Consider the following 13,849-nt stretch of genomic DNA (forward strand, 5'->3'; position numbering starts at 1 on the left):
GGCTGTGCCCCCTAGTTCTAGTCTCCCCGACCAGTGGAAACAACCTCTCTGCCTCTATCTTGTCTATCCCTTTCATTATTTTAAATGTTTCTATAAGATCACCCCTCGTCCTTCTGAACTCCAATGAGTAAAGTCCCAGTCTACTCAATCTATCATCATAAGGTAACCCCCTCATCTTCGGAATCAGCCTAGTGAATCGTCTCTGTACCCCCTCCAAGGCTAGTATATCCTTCCTTAAGTAAGGTGACCAAAACTGCACGCAGTACTCCAGGTGTGGCCTCACCAATACCCTGTACAGTTGCAGCAGGACCTCCCTGCTTTTGTACTCCATCCCTCTCGCAATGAAGGCCAACATTCCATTTGCCTTCCTGATTACCTGCTGCACCTGCAAACTAACTTTTTGGGATTCATGCAAAGAGTTTCATGCAAAGAGTTTCATGCACAAGGACCCCCAGGTCCCTCTGCACCGCAGCATGTTGTAATTTCTCCCCATTCAAATAATATTCCCTTTTACTGTTTTTTTTCCCAAGGTGGATGACCTCACATTTTCCGACATTGTATTCCATCTGCCAAACCTTAGCCTATTCGCTTAACCTATCTAAATCTCTTTGCAGCATCTCTGTGTACACAACCCGCTTTTCCACTAATCTTTGTGTCATCTGCAAATTTTGTTACACAACACTCTGTCCCCTCTTCCAGGTCATCTATGTATATTGTAAACAGTTGTGGTCCCAGCACCGATCCCTGTGGCACACCACTAACTACCGATTTCCAACCCGAAAAGGATCCATTTATCCCGACTCTCTGCTTTCAGTTAGCCAGCCAATTCTCGATCCATGCTAATATATTTCCTCTGACTCCGCGTACCTTTATCTTCTGCAGTAACCTTTTGTGTGGCACCTTATTGAATGCCTTTTGGAAATCTAAATACACCACATTAATCGGTACACCTCTATCCACCATGCTCGTTATATCCTCAAAGAATTCCAATAAATTAGTTAAACATGAATTCCCCTTCATGAATCCATGTTGCGTCTGCTTGATTGCACTATTCCTATCTAGATGTCCCGCTATTTCTTCCTTAATGATAGCTTCAAGCATTTTCCCCACTACAGATGTTAAACTAACCGGCCTATAGTTACCTGTCTTTTGTCTGCCCCCTTTTTTAAACAGAGGCATTACATTAGCTGCTTTCCAATCCGCTGGTACCTCCCCAGAGTCCAGAGAATTTTGGTAGATTATAACGAATCCATCTGCTATAACTTCTGCCATCTCTTTTAATACCCTGGGATGCATTTCATCAGGACCAGGGGACTTGTCTACCTTGAGTCCCATTAGCCTGTCCAGCACTACCTCCCTAGTGATAGTGATTGTCTCAAGGTCCTCCCTTCCCACATTCCCGTGACCAGCAATTTTTGACATGGTTTTTGTGTCTTCCACTGTGAAGACCGAAGCAAAATAATTGTTTAAGGTCTCAGCCATTTCCACATTTCCCATTATTAAATCCCCCTTCTCATCTTCTAAGGGACCAACATTTACTTTAGTCACTCTTTTCCATTTTATATATCGGTAAAAGCTTTTACTATCTGTTTTTATGTTTTGCGCAAGTTTACTTTCGTAATCTATCTTTCCTTTCTTTATTGCTTTCTTAGTCATTCTTTGCTGTCGTTTAAAATTTTCCCAATCTTCTAGTTTCCCAGTAACCTTGGCCACCTTATACGCATTGGTTTTTAATTTGATACTCTCCTTTATTTCCTTGGTTATCCACGGCTGGTTATCCCTTCTCTTACCGCCCTTCTTTTTCACTGGAATATATTTTTGTTGAGCACTATGAAAGAGCTCCTTAAAAGTCCTCCACCGTTCTTCAATTGTGCCATCGTTTAGTCTGTGTTCCCAGTCTACTTTAGCTAACTCTGCCCTCATCCCACTGTAGTCCCCTTTGTTTAAGCATAGTACGCTCGTTTGAGACACTACTTCCTCACCCTCAATCTGAATTACAAATTCAACCATACTGTGATCACTCATTCCGAGAGGATCTTTTACCAGGAGATCGTTTATTATTCCTGTCTCATTACACAGGACCAGGTCTAAGATAGCTTGCTCCCTTGTAGGTTCTGTAACATACTGTTCTAAGAAACAATCCCATATGCATTCTATGAATTCCTCCTCCAGGCTACCCCGTGCGATTTGATTTGACCAATCGATATGTAGGTTAAAATTCCCCATGATTACTGCCGTTCCTTTTTCACATGCCTCCATTATTCCCTTGATTATTGTCCGCCTCACCGTGAAGTTATTATTTGGGGCCTATAAACTACGCCCACCAGTGACTTTTTCCCCTTACTATCTCTAATCTCCACCCACAATGATTCAACATTTTGTTCATTAGAGCCAATATCATCTCTCACAACTGCCCTGATATCATTCTTTATTAACAGAGCTACCCCACCTCCTTTCCCTTCTTGTCTATCCTTCCGAATTGTCAGATATCCCTGTATGTTTAATTCCCAGTCTTGGCCACCTTGCAACCACGTTTCAGTAATGGCCACCAAATCATACCCATTTGTAATGATTTGTGCCGTCAACTCATTCACTCGAATTATACCTGGACTTCAAGGGTTAAGTTACGAGGCGAGATTACACAAATTAGGGTTGTATTCCCTAGAATTTAGAAGGTTGATCTGATCAAAGTTTTCAAGATATTAAGGGGAACAGATAGAGAGAAACTATTTCTGCTGGTTGGGGATTCCAGGACTCGGGGCAGAGTCTAAAAAGTAGAGCCAGACCTTTCAGGAGTGAAATTAGGAAATGCTTCTACACACAAAGGGTGGTAGAAGTTTGGAACTTTCTTCCGCAAACAGCAATTGATGCTAGATCAAATTTTAAATTGGGGCTGAATAGCTTTCTGTTAGCCAAAGGTATTAAGGGATATGGGCCAAAGGCGGGTATATGGAATTAGGTCGCAGATCAACCACGATCTCATTGAATGGCGGAGCAGGCTCGAGGGGCTGAATGGCCTACTCCTGGTCCTATGTACAGCATAATTGAAACTGGTGCCGAGTTAAGTTTAAAACATTGTCAGGCCTCCATTGTACTTTTAAAAATAAGTTTTAACATTTTTAATTTTAGCACATTATTCGCGAACATTAAAATGTAACCAGCTCTGCACCAATGTGTGTAGTGCTATACTTTCCTTTACTCGTGGATGATGAGGAGTCGGCAGTATAACTCCAATCTGCATCACTATGAGAAGGAAGCAATTTCAAACCCTATTCATGACCACCGGATGTCCCAAAGCGCTTCAAAGCCAACAAAGTGCTTTTTTGAAGTGTAGTCATTGTTATAATGTAGGAAAAGCAGCAGCCAATTTGCGCACAGCAAGCTCCCACAAATAACAATGTGACAGTGACCAGATAATCTGTTTTCGTGATGTTGATAAATATTGTCCAGGACACCGGGGATAACTCCCCTGCTGTTCTTCGAAATAGTGCCGTGGGATCTTTTCCCTCCACCTGAGAGGGCAGACAGGGCCTCGGTTTAATGTCTCCTCTCAATGACGGCCCCTCCGACAGTATAGCACTCCCTCAGCACCGCACTGGGAGTGTCAGCCTGGATTTTTGTGCTCAAATCACTGGAGTGGGACTTGAACCCGCGATCTTCTGACTCAGGCGAGGGTGCTGCCCACTGAGCCACTGGCTGAGAGATCAGGACGGTTTGGATTTCAATACGAGGATGAGAATTTTAAATTTGAGCACGTGGGAACTGAGAAAGCAGCATGTGTGAGCAAGGACAGGGGTGGTGGGTGAACGGGGATTGTTGTGGGTGAGGATCTGGTCAGCAGAGTTACTGATGAGCTGAAGTGTATGGAGGGTAGAGGATGGAGGATGGCTGGGAGAGAAACCATTGGAGGAATCCGGTCTGGAACAAACAAAGTCATGAATGAGGCCTTCAGTGGATGATGGCCTGTCAGGTATCAAAGTGCATCCCTCTAAGCAAAGCCAACTACGCAGGCAGTGATCTCAAACTGATCCTTTGTAAGCAGTTATCAGCCTCAAATTGTGCCTCTTTAAGCAGCTACCACATCTCTTAAAAGACGTACTAATCTTAAACCACAACTCTCCAAGTAGGTACTGCTCTGAAACTGAAACCTGTTCAATAGCTGGTGTACTGTCTTTTTATTTATTCGTTCATGGGATGTGGTAGCTGCTTAAGCAGGTGCAATTTGAGGCTGGTAATTGCTTAAAAAGCAAGGTTTGTGCATTTATTGCGCTTGAGAAGGTGGTGGTGAGTCGCTTTATACAACTAAGTGGCACGCTAGGCCATTTCAGAGGGCAGTTAAGAGTCACCCACATTGCTGTGGGTCTGGAGTCACGTATAGGCCAGACTGGGTAAGGATGGTAGATTTCCTTCCTTGAAGGACATTAGTGAACCAGATGGGTTTTTTATGACACTCTGGTAGTTTCATGGTCAACATTACTGACATTAGCTTGCTGTTCCAGATTTTTATTGAATTAACTGAGTTTAAATTCCCCAGCTGCCACGGTGGGATTTGAACTAATTTTCCCCAGATTATTAGTCCAGGCCTCTGGATTACTAGTCCAGTAACATAATCACTGTACTTAGATATTCATTCATCGCTGAGGGTAAATATCTAGGATGATAACTCCTATGCCAGTTTTAACTTGGTGTTTCGTTGTGAACTTTATTACCCTAGTGTTCATTTTAGTTGGCCTGCACAGAGCAACTAGTTATTGATGCACCGCACATATTCCTGTTTCGGCGGGAATGACTCCCATCGCCCGACTGATAAACAGTTGTTGGATACGGGAAGTCCAGTAGGAATGAAACACAAACACACACATACACACGCACGCACACACACACACAAATCAGCCTAGTTCGGGGCCCGCTGAACTGAAATAGTTCATGAGTCAAGTGACTCCAGACCCACAACAATGTGGAGCAGGCTCGAGGGGCCAAATGGTCCACTCCTGCTCCCATTTCTTACGTTCTAAAGGGTGGGGGAAGAAAGCACAGCGAGTGGTGAGATTCAGGTTTTCATTAAATTAATCTGAGCAGATGTAAAATGTTGACTATTTGACAATTAGGAATGGCAGCAGTGGGGGTTGGAATCAAAGGGAGGTCAAATGTGCAGATCACATTTCCTTTCTTGCATTCTTCAGCTGCTCTGACAATCCGCTTGAATTAGCGTCAGTTCAGCTATGATGCTTTTTGCCCTTTGTCTTTCACTGTGGTACGAGATTGCTTCCCCAGATACTCATTAAAGGTCATTATATCATTACTTGGCTTGGTTTCAACGTGGACCCCAGTAACGTTAGCACACTCCATGGTTTTATCAGACAATTTTCTTTCATTACAACACAATTTTGATATTCATGTAAGATCACAGAGCCGGTTCCACAAATTGGCAAATGCAATAATGACTTTGGGTGTCTTCTGACCCATCCTAAATGTACATGCTGCATTTCAAAGGGAGTTCATAGGACCCACACACTGAAATTCTAGACTCTTGACACGTTGGATTGTGCTTGTACCAGTAACCGTTTTCTTTCCTGCAAAGGAAAGCAGAATGCTCAGGGCCCGTGCTTGAAACATTTCATATCGGGTCCATCAAACACACGGGCAGGAGAGCCACAATTTAAGCGACCATCTCAAAAACTTGAGATACACTTCTGCTTTGTCTTTGTTGCATCGCCTGTTCTCCACCCCCGTCCCGAACGTTTACTGGTCAAGTGTTCCCCCAAGCAAAGCTGTGTTTAAGCTTGCAGTAATTGGCAGCGGTTGCAAGAGGGGCTTCGTTCCTGTGTTTACAGAAAATACAATTGCACATCTTCGTGCCATTTAAAGAGAAGCCTTCGTGTTTACACTGCAGTCCTGGTCCACAGGACCCGACCGTTTTGCAAACAGGACTGTTGCTGATGCGTTGAGGCAGCTGGGAGGTGATGTTCACACAAACACAGAGGAAGCAGAGTGGCAGTTGGCATGGGTGAAAGTAAAACCTGGAAAAATGAGCTGCCATACCTCAACAAGTCAAAGCTGGACCCAAACGCTTCAACTGTTGCACACATTTCTCTGCATAACTTGACCCCATTAAATAAAGGCCAAAGCGCAGTTTGCATAAAAACCCTGTTGGGTATAGTCTCTTCCGGCTGCTGATGTGAGCGGGAAAGGTCGGTGTGAGTCTGAAGTTTCTTTCCCCGTTCAAGCTCGTGCTACTGTTTCTGTTGCTCAGATTGCAGATCCCAAACCTACTGTCGGGTCGGGGATCTGAGCAAAGATATATCGTCTTGAGGCTTCATTCTTCCTCGGCTTCCAACTCACCTTCACTACTCACAGACATTCAGAACATCCCATTTGTTAAATACAGGAATTTTAACAACCGGTAAAAACGTGGCCAATTAAGAAACCCTATTTACGAAATCACAATGTGAATCAATGATTCTTGAAGTGGAGCAACAATATTTAACCCTAACTACACATTACCAAACCTGTAACTAACTTTAGGGGGAGGATGGTCAAAGGTAGGGAATTTATATCTGATGTAAAACTGGTGAAAACATCATCAGAGAAAAATGGCTTCCTCATCGGGAAGACATTCCTGTTGTGTACAAGTGATATTCCAAGTATAGAACTGAGAGAAAGAAAAACTTGGATTAATGTAGCGCCTTTCACGACCAAAGTGCTTTACAGCCAATGAAGTACTTTTGGAGTGTAGTTACTGTTGTAATGTGGGAAACACGGCAGCCAATTTGCACACGGCAAGCTCCCACAAACAGCAATGTGATAATGACTAGATAATCTGTTTTTTGTTATGTTGATTGAGGGATAAATATTGGCCAGGATACCGGGGATAACTCCCCTGCTCTTATTCAAAATAGTGCCACGGGATCTTTTACACCCACTTGAGAGAGCAGACGGGGCCTCGGTTTAACATCTTGTTCGAAAGACGGCACCTCCGACAGTGCAGCACCCCCTCAGCACTGCACTGGAAGTGTCAGCCTAGATTTTTGTGCTTAAGTCCCTAGAGTGGGACTTGAACCCACAACCTTCTGACTCCGGCGAGAGTGCTACCCACTGAGCCACAGCTGACACAGCTGAAGCGTATCATTCCTATTACGTACGAATACTGACTGAGATACAGAGTAACAGTGCACCATTTCCATCTACCACTGTTGCATTCGAGACCCTACCCAGCCACAGTTTCGGTGTACCATCCCTAGCCACTACTCCTGTGTGTATATCCTTACAATGTGCCAGTCCCATTCAGCACGATAGTGTAGGTACCTTTACCCAGCACAGTTATAAGGTGTCATTTCCAATCACTGATGTTATTCAGTGTTCCATGTAGATGATTGCCGAGTATTATTTCTATCCACTCTTATTAAATAAAAGCCCAGATCGAAGCACACTCTTGCGCCAAGTAGAACATTACTTGGCAGATTGGTTATGTCTTCATCAGGATCGGACTGCACGTAACTGGGATGAGCTAGTATTGCTGTTAAACTAACTGCCAAAGCATTATTTTAATCTTACTCAATCTGACTTTTATTTCATTTTTGTTAGCATTTGAAGAACTGGAAAGCATAAACATTACATGACGATTAAATAACGTGACATTTTTATAAACTTCTACTTACATTTGCCATCATCCCAGCACCGCTGTTTAAAATCACACAAGTTAATTCACTAATGGCTCCACCAGTTGACCCAGTGAATAGATGAACTTTACAGATTGCGTAGGCCCAGCTCTGACCCCTGGTCCATTGCTTGATCACAAGCAGGGCAGCAATTGGGATGCAACACTGGCTCTCCTAATAAGAACATAAGAAATAGGAACAGGAGCAGGTCCGACTGCCCCTCGAGCTTGCTCTGCCATTCAATATCATGGCTGATCATCGACCTCAACTCCACTTTCTCACTCGATCTCCATATCCCTTGATTCCCCCAGACTACAATAATCTATCTATTTCAGTCTTGAATATACTCAACGACTGAGCACCCACAGCCCTCTGGGACAGAGAATTCCAGATTCACAACCCTGAGTGAAGAAATTCCTCCTCATCTCAGTCTTAAATGACCTTCCCCTAATCCTGAGACTGTGCCCCCTAGTTCTAGACTCTCCAGCCGGGGGAAACAACCTCTCAACATCTACCCTGTCAATCCCCGTCAGAATCCGCAATGCCCCTGGGTTAGATGGAGCAAAATACGCCAACCCCCTTTTCTATTCATTCTCGGGGTGTGGCAAGATGGAACAAGCTGAGGAATGCCACTCAGTACAGTCTGGGGGTCACCATTCTGGAAAGAATCTGAAAATTGCCCAACACAGCATCCAATTGTTTGTTAAATGAGCTTTGCCTCGACTGCCCGATCTGGAAGTCCATTCCACATGTTGGTCATTGAAGAAGATCCTCTTGATACCATTCCTAAATGTGCTTTTTATTAGTTTGAACCGATGTCCCATGTCCTATTGTCATGCTGTCATTTGAAGTTGCTTTCCGAACTTACCTTTTCTGTAACATTTATCATCTCATATACCGCTATAAGATCGCTTCTCATTCACTTCATTTCAAGACCGAAAGACTACGTTTTTCTCAGCTTCCTCTGTAACTCAGTTGCCAACATAAGAAAACATAAGAACATAAGAAATAGGAGCAGGAGTAGGCCACCTGGCCCCTCGAGCCTGCTCCATCATTCAATAAGATCATGATTGATCTGATCATGGACTCAGCTCCACTTCCCTGCCCGCTCCCATAACCCTTCACTCCCTTATCGCTCAAAAATCTGAGTGTATCTCTGCCTTAAATATATTCAATGACCCAGCCTCCATCGCTCTCTGGGGCAGAGAATTCCATCGATTTACAACACTCTGAGAGAAGAAATTCCTCCTCATCTCAGTTTTAAATGGGCGGCTCCTTATTCTGAGACTCTGCCCCCTAGTTTTAGTTTCCCCTATGGGTTATCCTCTCTGCATCCACCTTGTCGAGCCCCCTCATTATCTTATATATTTCAATAAAATCACCTCTCATTCATGAAGGGATCACACATGACAGGATCTGTCTCGGGGTTCTTTTCTGCATTACTTCCAGGGCTTGAATTTCTTAGTGACCAGAACGTTGGCCTAGAACCGAGGAGCATCCACTTGTCCAGTGTAATATTGCCAGCTGCCACACTCGCTGAGATGGCCAAGTACTGCCCACATTACTGTCCATTTTCTTAGTGTGGGTCCACATCCAATGGGAATTGCCCAAGATCATTAAACAAAGAGCCCTTACAAGCATCAGAGAAAGGAAACTTGCATCCCAGCAACCTAGGCTGGAGTTGACTCGATGACTCTATGACCAACTGCTCCACCAAGTTCACAGTTTCACCATAATGTTTTAATGACACTGACATTAAGATGCCTTGTTTGAACAGCATTGTTGCTTTAGTACAACAATAACAAATCTTTCCCTCAAAGGAATATGGATTGGTTTAGTAGCAGATTGACATGATAATTGACACATATTCCATTATTTTACACATTGGAAATGGGGGTAGGGGGATATTGGGAAATGGATGAGGGGCAGTGTAGTCGCACCATGCAGTATTTCTATCTTTTAGCTATAGAGTAATTCCTGGTGGAATGATTGATGCAAATGAGTTTTACATTAGTACAAACGATAGGTGCACTCAGCACACACTTATGCCAATGAACTCTGAGTGAGTTAAACAGAAGAAATGTTATTGGTCTATGGAGGGCAACTCATTATTTTGTAAAGCATGCGGGATATTTGGCAGGTGGCGGATTAAATGATATTGGAGAAATACAAATATGCCAACATGTTAGCACATATCAGCAGGGCACAGGAACAGCAATAGTGTCAGCATCAGAAACCTCATCCTGCCCGCCCCCCCCCCCCGATCGTCTCTCGGCAAACCTTCTCGAGTAGCGTAGTCCGATTCTAAAAGTGCTGACTAGTCACAGTCGTGGCGCCAGGAGCATCGTTTCATCAACCTGAACTGATTATAGCAGAAAACAACTCGCACGCACTCACACAACACCAGGTGAATGTAGCTCCCGTGTGTATATTTATTACCAAACATGTACCGACATTCGGTAAGCAAGGAAGTAAAGCAACCACCTCGATCAAAATGCACTCGCGCCCTCTGCTTTTTGTCCGACCATTTTGCCAATAAATGCATAAAAAGGTTAAAGTTCACATGCATATGTCAATCGATTATGAATATTGAGATCACATGCCCAATGTCAGCACCTATTACTGATCTTTTATTTACTAATTCTGGGGGCCCAATGGGATCCTCCAGGGTGTAACGTAATTGCTTCATGGGTTCTTTGCTTAAGAATTCATAGCACCACATTGCTATTAAAAACTAGTTGGTTTATTAACAAAGGTTTAACAATCACACTACACATTACCAGTTCATCCACCAAGCTCACAACCACCTGCCTCATCGTGGATCCCCCCCGAGCCCAACTGGCTGGGGTTTTATTGAGTCTTGTGAACATCATGTGACTGGCTAAGCCACTCCCAACTCAACAGCTCTACAAACCAGTGAGCATACTCACCGGTGCATACATCACACAGGGCATCAGGAAAACCTTACAGGATTTGTGGTAATAGCTGCTACAATAGCTCCTGTGTGTTTCTCTAATTTGTTCAGTTCCCCAATGATCCCAAGAATCCGACTTACCACACTTGCTTTGCTTATGCAAGGAGCTTGAATGGGTTTATCTGGTTCTTGTGGCTCCATGTTTGTCAAAGCACCAGGACACAAAGATACAGGTTCCAGCTTGTGGGGGGACACGTTTAGGACAGTTGGTAGGAAGTAATTCTTGTATAGAGCTGGAATAGGTTGCCGGGAAGTATGCCCGGGGGAAGGCCAGCCTCTTGGCTTCAGTTAAGAATCAGGTAGATGCTGTAACGGGAAGAGGCAATTCTGGAAGGGTGGAATCGCTGAGCCAAAGGGCCTTTTTCTGTTGTCCCGAGCCTATCATGTGATTTTGTTTGTGTTCAGGACGTGAGTGACATTGGCAAGGTCACATTTAGAAAGAAAAGAAAAACCTTGCATTTCAATAGCACCTTTCATGACAACCACCGGACAACTCAAAGCACTTTACAGCCAATGAAGTACTTTTGGAGTGTAGTCACTGTTCTAATGTGGGAAATGCAGCAGCCAACTTGCGCACAGCAAGCTCCCACAAACAGCAATGTGATAATGACCAGTTAATCTGTTTTTTTATGTTATGTTGATTGGGGGACAAATATTGGCCAGGACACCGGGGATAATTCCCCTGCTCTTCTTCGAAATAGTGCCATGGGATTTTTTACATCCACCTGAGAGAGTAGTTGGGGCCTCGGTTTAACATTTCATCTGAAAGATGGCACTTTAGACAGTGCAGAACTCCCTCAATGCTGCACTGGGAGTGTCAGCCTAGATTATGGGCTCAAGTGAACCCACGACCTTCTGACTCAAGGGTGAGTGTTCTGCCCACTGAGCCACGGCTGACACAGGCATTCCTTGCCTATCCTGTAGTTGCCCTGCTAGGATAGAAAACATAGAAACATAGAAAATAGGTGCAGGAGTAGGCCATTCGGCCCTTCGAGCCTGCACTGCCATTCAATGAGTTCATGGCTGAACATGCAACTTCAGTACCCCATTCCTGCTTTCTCGCCATACCCCTTGATCCCCCTAGTAGTAAGGACTACATCTAACTCCTTTTTGAATATATTTAGTGAATTGGCCTCAACAACTTTCTGTGGTAGAAAATTCCACAGGTTCACCACTCTCTGGGTGAAGAAGTTTCTCCTCATCTCGGTCCTAAATGGCTTACCCCTTATCCTTAGACTGTGACCCCTGGTTCTGGACTTCCCCAACATTGGGAACATTCTTCCTGCATCTAACCTGTCTAAACCCGTCAGAATTTTAAACATTTCTATGAGATCCCCTCTCATTCTTCTGAACTCCAGGGAATACAAGCCCAGGATGGAGATGTGTTGCCTCGAACTAGTCTTCATCACCATGGTGTTATGTTGTGAATTCCGTATATGTCCAAGTCAGGATGGCGTGTCACTTGGAGGGGAATTGGAGTGCGTTCGTGTGTGCGTCTGTCCATGTGTAAGAATGGATCACGGCAAATGTTTATTATCCATATAACACACAAATAGCAATGCATTTAAACCATGGCCCTTCTTGTTATGCGCTGCAAACCTATTCTTGGTGCCATGCAAACAATTTAAAGGGGGCACTGCATCAAAATGACATTTAAAAGACAACCTGTGTCAGCCAACTGGAAGAGAGGCTGGAACTTTAAGAAGCGAGATCAGGAATTTCCATTGCTAAAGGCGGTTGTTAGAGTGGGCTTATTACTACAGTGTTTCTTACCAGGGTCACTGGAAACTAAACAGCGAGTGGTTTGTTGTGATGTGGACAGGCTGGAAATGATGCTGTCTGCATCTTCTGCTGTGAATTCAGCGGAGGGTTTATATGTGGTGACATGGAAATTATGTTTGCATTTTCATTTTTTGAGCGCTGCTGGTTGTCATGAAACTCACCCTGACAGTTCCATACCACCAGGCAGCAGATTCTTCTTGCAACATTTTTTGTGCAAGACAGATGCTCGGCAGTTATTTTTCAGAGCCCTTCCGCTCTGGACGATTCCAAGCGACAGATGCCAGGACAAGAACTGTTTTCCGGGAACGTTTCTGTCACAGCCCTGCCTTCAGCCCAAAGAATGACCTTTTGCGGATAAAACAAAAGCCTTTACGGAGAAGCCCCAGCCTTCATCCAGAGCAGGCTCAAAGCGAATTTCAGCCCCCTGTTCCCTTCCCTCAAGTCAGCCCGCATTAGAGTTCCACCCAGGCTCCCCAGATGCTGACAGCAATCGCGCGTGTCAACGTTGAATTCAATAATTTTAGTGAGGCTGTTCTTCTGTTAACATTATCTCTCGAATGCAACACCATGCAGAAAAGCAAAAGCTACTTACATTGCCAAAGAACTCAGTGCTGCTTTCTGTCACTACACTTTCTCATTTCAGCTCTGCTTATCTCTAATCGTTAAGTTTCCTCAGCATAATTGGGATTGAACTCATGAAAGAAAGGCTTGCACCTTTCACGACCGCCGGACATCCCAAAGTGCTTTACAGCCAATGAAGTACTTTTTTGAAGTGTAGTCTCAACACAGCAGGCAATCTGCACACAGCAAGCTCCCACAAACAGCAGTGTGACAGTGACCAGATAATCTGTTGTTATGTTGATTGAGGGATACATTTTGGCCAAGGACACTGGAGATAACTCCCCTGTTCTTCTGCAAAGTAGTGCTGTGGGATCTTTTACATCCATCTGAGAGAGTAGACTTGGTTTAACGTCTCATCTGAAAGACGGCACCTACAACAGTGCAGCACTCCCTCAGCACTGCACTGGGAGTGTCAGCCTAAATTATGTGCTCAAGTCTCTGGAGTGGGTCTTGAACCCACAACCTTCTGACTCAGAGGCAAGAGTGCTACCCACTGAGCCACTGGCTGGCACTCACTCATTTTCCTTCAGAATTCTTTTAGATCTGATCGTTAAAAAGCTGGCCTAGTGCTTAACTGCAGCCTTTTTCTCCTTTCCTGTCCTCTTCACAATGCCGCCCCCCCCCCCCCCTTCCATGCTCTCCGTTTTACCTTCAAGCGATTTCCCCAGCAGTCTCTGGGATTGAGAACTGTCGCTGGCTAGAATGCCCTGGTGGCAACTTCAGAAGGTGGCGTGTGTGCCACTCATCATCATCATATGCCCGGTTCCTCCGGTTGGTATTAACGGGGCAAGGCGTAGGACGGGGTAACACATAC

General features: G+C 44.5%; 1 protein-coding gene across 6 annotated transcripts in view; it reads left to right on the top strand.

Moving 5' to 3' along the window:
- Nucleotides 1–13,849, top strand: part of kcnma1a (potassium large conductance calcium-activated channel, subfamily M, alpha member 1a) — a 1,078,477-nt gene that overhangs the window by 898,656 nt on the left and 165,972 nt on the right. The gene's annotated exons all lie outside the window — the stretch shown is intronic.

The sequence above is a fragment of the Pristiophorus japonicus genome, chromosome 22 (genome assembly GCF_044704955.1).
Source record: "Pristiophorus japonicus isolate sPriJap1 chromosome 22, sPriJap1.hap1, whole genome shotgun sequence".
NCBI classification, from domain to species: domain Eukaryota; kingdom Metazoa; phylum Chordata; class Chondrichthyes; family Pristiophoridae; genus Pristiophorus; species Pristiophorus japonicus.